The 8,385-nt window shown below is 41.8% G+C and overlaps 1 pseudogene; it reads right to left on the bottom strand.

Moving 5' to 3' along the window:
- Window positions 1–1,466: 1,466 nt before the first annotated feature.
- LOC131203647 (carbohydrate sulfotransferase 11-like) lies at window positions 1,467–4,812 on the bottom strand (annotated as a pseudogene).
- Window positions 4,813–8,385: the final 3,573 nt, after the last annotated feature.

Raw genomic sequence — 8,385 nt, 5'->3', positions numbered from 1 at the left:
TGGGATTATAATTGAACACATTAAATGCATGCACATTTTATTGTGTCTCCTACTTCACACAGATTATCCCACCTCCTGACAAAAGGACATAGTTCCAGTGCTTCCTAGAAACAAATGCTGTTTGGTTAAGGACAGGAGAAAGAGTAGCAGATTAGGCAATAGTTAGATAAGAGATAGCTGAATCTGCAGAAACAAGTGGGCAATCCACTAAGCATCCCTCCAGTGCAAATTGATGGAAACTGCATGGGAGCAGTACTTGATGGGAAAATTTCTTTTCTGAGTTCTGTGAAACACCAGCAGCAAGGATGGAAAAAGGGGGAAACACAGGAGACGCTTATCTCATTGACAATTTTGCCTCACACCAAGTAACTGTTCACAATTAGACACTTCTGGCTCATATTTCCCTTGTCGCCCTCACCGTGGAGAAATTTGTGGGGATTATAATTGAACACATTAAATGCATGCACATTTTATTGTGTCTCCTACTTCCACACAGATTATCCCACCTCCTGACAAAAGGACATAGTTCCAATGCTTCCTAGAAACAAATGCTGTTTGGTTAAGGACAGGAGAAAGAGTAGCAGATTAGGCAATAGTTAGATAAGAGATAGCTGAATCTGCAGAAACAAGTGGGCAATCCACTAAGCATCCCTCCAGTGCAAATTGATGGAAACTGCATGGGAGCAGTACTTGATGGGAAAATTTCTTTTCTGAGTTCTCTGAAACACCAGCAGCAAGGATGGTAAAAGGGGGAAACACAGGAGACGCTTATCTCATTGACAATTTTGCCTCACACCAAGTAACTGTTCACAATTAGACACTTCTGGCTCATATTTCCCTTGTCGCCCTCACCGTGGAGAAATTTGTGGGGATTATAATTGAACACATTAAATGCATGCACATTTTATTGTGTCTCCTACTTCCACACAGATTATCCCACCTCCTGACAAAAGGACATAGTTCCAATGCTTCCTAGAAACAAATGCTGTTTGGTTAAGGACAGGAGAAAGAGTAGCAGATTAGGCAATAGTTAGATAAGAGATAGCTGAATCTGCAGAAACAAGTGGGCAATCCACTAAGCATCCCTCCAGCGCAAATTGATGGAAACTGCATGGGAGCAGTACTTGATGGGAAAATGCAGAGGGTTTTTCTTTTTCTTTTCTGAGTTCTCTGAAACACCAGCAGCAAGGATGGAAAAAGGGGGAAACACAGGAGACGCTTATCTCATTGACAATTTTGCCTCACACCAAGTAACTGTTCACAATTAGACACTTCTGGCTCATATTTCCCTTGTTGCCCTCACTGTGGAGAAATTTGTGGGGATTATAACTGAACACATTAAATGCATGCACATTTTATTGTGTCTCCTACTTCCACACAGATTATCCCACCTCCTGACAAAAGGACATAGTTCCAGTGCTTCCTAGAAACAAATGCTGTTTGGTTAAGGACAGGAGAAAGGTTAGACAAACCATAGCAGATTCTGTCTACTGAAACAGGAACAAAAGGCGGAGAGAACTCTGTGTGCTGATAAAACATAAAACAAAAAAAGGTAGAGCTGCAAGCATCTCATATCCATCTCTGTTGGTTGACAGCAGAAACGATGAGGAAAGGGCATGTCACCAGCCTCATCGTAGGTGTAAATAAGGAGGGATGGTGTAATTGAAGAGCAAGTAATCCATCTTGTATAAATTAAATCATCTTCTTTGGTAGAAGGGGCTGATGTTCTTGAAGAATTTTGCAGTCAGGTTATTGTTGGTTCTGGTGGCCTTAGAAGAGGAGGGAAACTTGATGCCTGCATCAGCCAATTGCAAGAAATAATTGGCATCGTCAGCTAAGGTCTCATAGTTGCCAATGATATCATAGTGGATAATGCATGGATGGCAAAGGGAGTGCACTCGCTCCCAATGCTCATTGAAAGGCTCCTCGCGCTGGGTCTTTGGATCCAACAGATAGTACACAAACTCTTCAAAATGCACATCGTGGCCGCTTTCCAGGGATTCGCTGCTAGGGTCTTGACGGTGCCGCCGGATTATCTTGGTCCCGTAGCGCTTATGGAATGCCGTGTTGTAGCTACGGGTGAATTTGTTCCGGTAGGCTGAAACCAACCGTTCTAGAGGCTCCCATACAAAGATGAACTTGAGGTAGTTGTGCAAGCGGTAGTTGATCTCAGGAGTGCTATACTCGGAGAGAGTGCAGAGGTTGGCTGGTACATGAGCTTCATGTGCTGGGATTTCCAGGGGGTCCTGGTACTTGCCCTTCCCTGTCAAGACCATCAGGACCTTCTTCCAATTAGTGCAAGCCACCTTGGGGACATAGCAGTAGAGCATCTCATGGACATCATCCACCACCAGGTGCCACAAGTCATCTGGAGTTAGGAGACATCACTTGCGGGTGTATCGATGGCACATACTGTTTAGCAGCTCCCTCCTGTGTTGATGAATTGCCTGCAGGGAGGACTGCTCAAGCTGGTCACCCTTGTAAAGAGTCTGAAGTGGACTTCGACCAGATTTTCCGTGCCAGCTGATCCTCAATATCCTGTCTTCTGCAGCCGGGTTCAGGCTGCTCTGGAAGTAGAAGATGACCAGGAGCAAGGAGCCCAAGCAAGTGGCCAAGACCATGCTGGTACATCCTGCTTTTTATCATCTACGTCCCTGCGCTGCATCCCCCCCTCCCCGGGATCAGAGCTTGGAAGAACTTCGAGGAAATCATGAGGAGCGATGCCAGCTCTTCCTCATGGCCAGGCTTATCCGGCTCCGCTCCCAGCGGCTGGCAGCTTTCCTCGCTTTTTGTTTTTAATGAAGAAGAGAGATTTTTCAATAGCACGCAATTGAATTGGATGCAAAGTAATTGGAGAAGGCTTACGGAAAAGAGCACAAAATGAAAGAATGCAATGCGTAAAACAACCGCAACTTATAAGAAAAACAAATATAATCAAACCATAGAAAAACAATAGTTTTAGCCAAGAAAAATCAGGTAACCAATTAGTTAACCAATAAAAAGGAGAAAAATTTTCATGAACGTTATCTTTTATGGAAGCCTATAAATTAGCTAGTTCATCCTCAATAGTTTTAGCCAAGAAAAATCAGGTAACCAATTAGTTAACCAATAAAAAGGAGAAAAATTTTCATGAACGTTATCTTTTATGGAAGCCTATAAATTAGCTAGTTCATCCTCAATAGTTTTATTAAGTGAATGAAAATGCACAGCACAAGCTCGCTGACCAAGCAAGGTACAAAATCCACCTTGACGAGCCAACAAATAGTCTATAGCAAAACGTTGTTGAAGCATATCTTGATTTCACTCTTCAATTTCATTCTGTAAATCTCTAATGATTGCAGCAGTAGCATTGATTGATTTTTCTAAACAACATGTAAGTCCTAAAATAGAATGTCTATTTTCTTGAGCAATTATTCCTGGATATGATCCCAAGGTAATGACTCCAGTTATTGCTCCAGCAATTGCACGTCCATAGGTAGACAATGCAGAAAGTTGAGTGTCCATGATGACTTCATCTGAACATGCTAGTCCCAAGGCTGCAGGCTTCCTGCGAGATGATAATCGACCAGGAACACCTATTTGTACTGGTAATGACGAATATCCAATTGCAGCACATTGATAGTTCTGAGGGTGTACATTTGTTGAATATCTTTCAAAGAAGAACCACATAGTAGGATCTTTTAAACTGCCAGCCAGCAAATTGATGGAAACTGCATGGGAGCAGTACTTGATGGGAAAATTTCTTTTCTGAGTTCTCTGAAACACCAGCAGCAAGGATGGTAAAAGGGGGAAACACAGGAGACGCTTATCTCATTGACAATTTTGCCTCACACCAAGTAACTGTTCACAATTAGACACTTCTGGCTCATATTTCCCTTGTCGCCCTCACCGTGGAGAAATTTGTGGGGATTATAATTGAACACATTAAATGCATGCACATTTTATTGTGTCTCCTACTTCCACACAGATTATCCCACCTCCTGACAAAAGGACATAGTTCCAATGCTTCCTAGAAACAAATGCTGTTTGGTTAAGGACAGGAGAAAGGCTAGACAAACCATAGCAGATTCTGTCTACTGAAACAGGAACAAAAGGCGGAGAGAACTCTGTGTGCTGATAAAACATAAAACAAAAAAGGTAGAGCTGCAAGCATCTCATATCCATCTCTGTTGGTTGACAGCAGAAACGATGAGGAAAGGGCATGTCACCAGCCTCATCGTAGGTGTAAATAAGGAGGGATGGGTGTAATTGAAGAGCAAGTAATCCATCTTGTATAAATTAAATCATCTTCTTTGGTGAGAGTGCTACTGGCGTTGGGCGGTCGCCAGCCAGTAACCCCAATAGCGGTCTGTGATCAGTAACAATTTCAAATCTCGCCAAAACGTATTCGTGAAATTTTTCACCCTGACACTATTGCGAGCCTCCCTATCTAGCTGGCTGTAATTCCTTTCAGCCGGGACATCGTTCGTGAATAGAACGCTATAGGGGCTTCAGTGCCGTTTGGGAGTCTGTGGCTAAGTACCGCTCCTACTCCATAGGGGGACGCATCACAAACCAATACTAATGGCAGTCTGTTGTTGTATTGTATTAACAGGCTATCGCTTGATAGCAAACTTTTTACTGCCTCAAATGCCCTATTCTCTGACTTCCCCCACGACCAAACAGTGTTTTTTCCAAGCAATTTATGCAGCGGTTCAGCAATATCCTGTCTTCTGCAGCCGGGTTCAGGCTGCTCTGGAAGTAGAAGATGACCAGGAGCAAGGAGCCCAAGCAAGTGGCCAAGACCATGCGGTACACCCTGCTTTTTCTCATCTTTCTCCCTGCGCTGCATCCCCCCCTCCCCGGGATCAGAGCTTGGAAGAAGTTCGAGGAAATCGCGAGGAGCGATGCCAGCTCTTCCTCATGGCCAGGCTTATCTGGCTCCGCTCCCAGCGGCTGGCAGCTTTCCTCGCTTTTTGTTTTTAATGAAGAAAAGAGAGATTTTTCAATAGCACGCAATTGAATTGGATGCAAAATAATTGGAGAAGGCTTACGGAAAAGAGCACAAAATGAAAGAATGCATTGCATAAAACAACCGCAACTTATAAGAAAAACAAATATAATCAAACCATAGAAAAACAATAGTTTTAGCCAAGAAAAATCAAGTAACCAATTAGTTAACCAATCAAAAGGAGAAAAATTTTCATGAACATTATCTTTTATGGAAGGCTGTAAATTAGCTAGCTCATCCTCAATAGTTTTAGCCAAGAAAAATCAAGTAACCAATTAGTTAACCAATCAAAAGGAGAAAAATTTTCATGAACATTATCTTTTATGGAAGGCTGTAAATTAGCTAGCTCATCCTCAATAGTTTTATTAAGTGAATGAAAATGTACAGCACAAGCTCGCTGACCAACCAAGGTACAAAATCCACCTTGACGACCCAACAAATAGTCTATAGCAAAACGTTGTTGAAGCATATCTTGATTTAACTCTTCAATTTCATTCTGTAAATCTCTAATGATTGCAGCAGTAGCATTGATTGATTTTTCTAAACAACATGTAAGTCCTAAAATAGAATGTCTATTTTCTTGAGCAATTATTCCTGGATATGATCCCAAGGTAATGACTCCAGTTATTGCTACAGCAATTGCACGTCCATAGGTAGACAATGCAGAAAGTTGAGTGTCCATGATGACTTCATCTGAACATGCTAGTCCCAAGGCTGCAGGCTTCCTGCGAGATGATAATCGACCAGGAACACCTATTTGTACTGGTAATGACGAATATCCAATTGCAGCACATTGATAGTTCTGAGGGTGTACATTTGTTGAATATCTTTCAAAGAAGAACCACATAGTAGGATCTTTTAAACTGCCAGCCAGCGCAAATTGATCCAACATTAAAAGAATCTTTGGCTTCAAAAAGAGGAAAATTATCAGGATACATATCAGGTACAATATTATGACCCTGTGATGTTTTGTTACTATTACCCCATAACCAATATTTTTGAGTACAATGACTATAATTTCCCAAGTTATTTAAAATACGTTTTGCTTTTGGGTAATCAGACCAATTATTAAGCCAAGTTTGTTTAGCATAACAACAAAAACATAAACCTCGAGTAAACTGATTAATACGAAGATAATTCCATTTAACAAAATTCAATTGACTTGGAGGTTTAGGAAATAACCAAGAAGAAGAAATATGTTGAAGTTGCGAAACAATAAAAGTAGAAGAGGTAATTAGATTAGGAATAAAAGCAACTTGACCAAGAGCCATAGGAGGTTCATAATATAAAGTTATGTTACGGCCATGAATTAAAAACATATATTGAGCATGACGAATCCAAAGGTTAGGACTGAGGGAAAAAGCAGGAGTTGTTTCAGAAATAGTAGAAACAGGAGGAGGAAGACAAAGAAAACAACACAAAAGAATAGTAATAGAATTAGCAGTTATAACAGCAAAAACTGCAGCTACAAGATTTTCTGGAGTTTGTGGTAAAGAAGCTTTCTTCAGTTGTTGTTGAGCTTCATAGGTTATAGCTTTAACTTGACCCCAAGTCATGGGAGGAGGACGTGGCGACCTGGGAAGACGAGTCTCCGTTTTGAGATTCGGATTGAAGTTTGGAATGGGATTGTGAAGACTCTGATGCCATGCCATGATAAGGACGAACACACCGGCCTGGAATCCACACGGCACGTTTTGTCTGTGGATCCTCAATTGCAGCACATTGATAGTTCTGAGGGTGTACATTTGTTGAATATCTATCAAAGAAGAACCACATAGTAGGATTTTTTAAACTGCCAGCCAGCGCAAATTGATCCAACATTAAAAGAATCTTTGGCTTCAAAAAGAGGAAAATTATCAGGATACATATCAGGTACAATATTATGACCCTGTGATGTTTTGTTACTATTACCCCATAACCAATATTTTTGAGTACAATGACTATAATTTCCCAAGTTATTTAAAATACATTTTGTTTTTGGGTCAGACCAATTATTAAGCCAAGTTTGTTTAGCATAATAACAAAAACATAAACCTCGAGTAAACTGATTAATACGAAGATAATTCCATTTAACAAAATTCAATTGACTTGGAGGTTTAGGAAATAACCAAGAAGAAGAAATATGTTGAAGTTGCGAAACAATAAAAGTAGAAGAGGTAATTAGATTAGGAATAAAAGCAACTTGACCAAGAGCCATAGGAGGTTCATAATATAAAGTTATGTTACGATTGGCGTCTCCCATTTGGCATGGTCAACTGGCACTAGTATCCCTGGCTGACTAATTTTATCTAACTCTTTGTCGATTTTAGGTTTGAGTGCAAAAGGAACCCTCCTTGCCTTTAACCTAATGGGAGCTATTTGGGGTCTAAATTGAAGGAGATAGGGGTCCCTTGTACTTGCCTAAACGGTCCTCGAATCGTCTGCGAATTCCTCCAGTAGGGCGTTTGCAGGTTGCATCCGCTCCGGTGGAGTCACCCCATTCCCAACGCCGGAACCAGTCTAGCCCCAGCAAGCTTGGCAAGGTTCCCTCGACTAACGTGATGGGCAGGGTCTTTTCGTATGTCCCGTGACCTCGGACGGTCGTTGTCCCTCGAACAGGGATGCGGTTGCCCTGGTAATCCTGCACCCGAGCCGTTGTTTCTGTAGCTTGCGCTTTGCGATGTCGGCAAGGCTTTCACAATCCAGTGCTCTCCAAATGTGCCAGATTCCCATTATCACCCACAAGTGCTATCATATTGGTAAGAGAAGATGGGTCAAACATATCTGGTGGAGAGAAGGGCTATTCAGAAGGACAATCTGTTCTCTTCTTAAAACACTCTCTGAGACCAATCTAGGTTCATATATAAGAATTCTAGTCCAGTGGACACTGCGCAGGCCCACTGTTCTTCCAGTCTTTGGTATCACCTACAAAATGTAGTTCTGTGGGAATTCATTTCTCTCACCTGGATGATTGACCATCTCCATGGACATTGAACTGGGAATAGGTGTGCTCTGAACTTGTGTGTTCTCCTGCAAACTTCAAGAAACTTCTGTATGGCAGCCACCAACCACCCCAAGAACCCAACAGTTCAGCATTGAGCTACATCCATTTTCTCCTATTGGGGGGACTAACCTGTTTCTCTTCCTTCATAGGACGACATTGAATTGAAGAATGTCTCGATCAGAATATACGATCTTCTCCTGAAAGGAGTGAAGGATTTACCTAATAGTGATGTAATAAAGGGTTTGTGAAGGACGAACACACCAGCCTGGAATCCACACAGCTTGTTTTGTCTGCAGATCCTCAATTGCAGCGTAACCACGACCCCAGGTTATAAGTTTAGCAGGTCCACACCAGGCGGGATCAGAAGGTTGACGATAGGACACTAGAGGTTGAGAGACAGGATCCTGAATAT

The sequence above is a fragment of the Ahaetulla prasina genome, chromosome 9, assembly GCF_028640845.1.
Source record: "Ahaetulla prasina isolate Xishuangbanna chromosome 9, ASM2864084v1, whole genome shotgun sequence".
Taxonomy (NCBI): Eukaryota; Metazoa; Chordata; class Lepidosauria; order Squamata; family Colubridae; genus Ahaetulla; species Ahaetulla prasina.
Note: the sequence above shows the minus strand (reverse complement) of the source record. Positions and strands in the feature narration are given on the sequence as shown.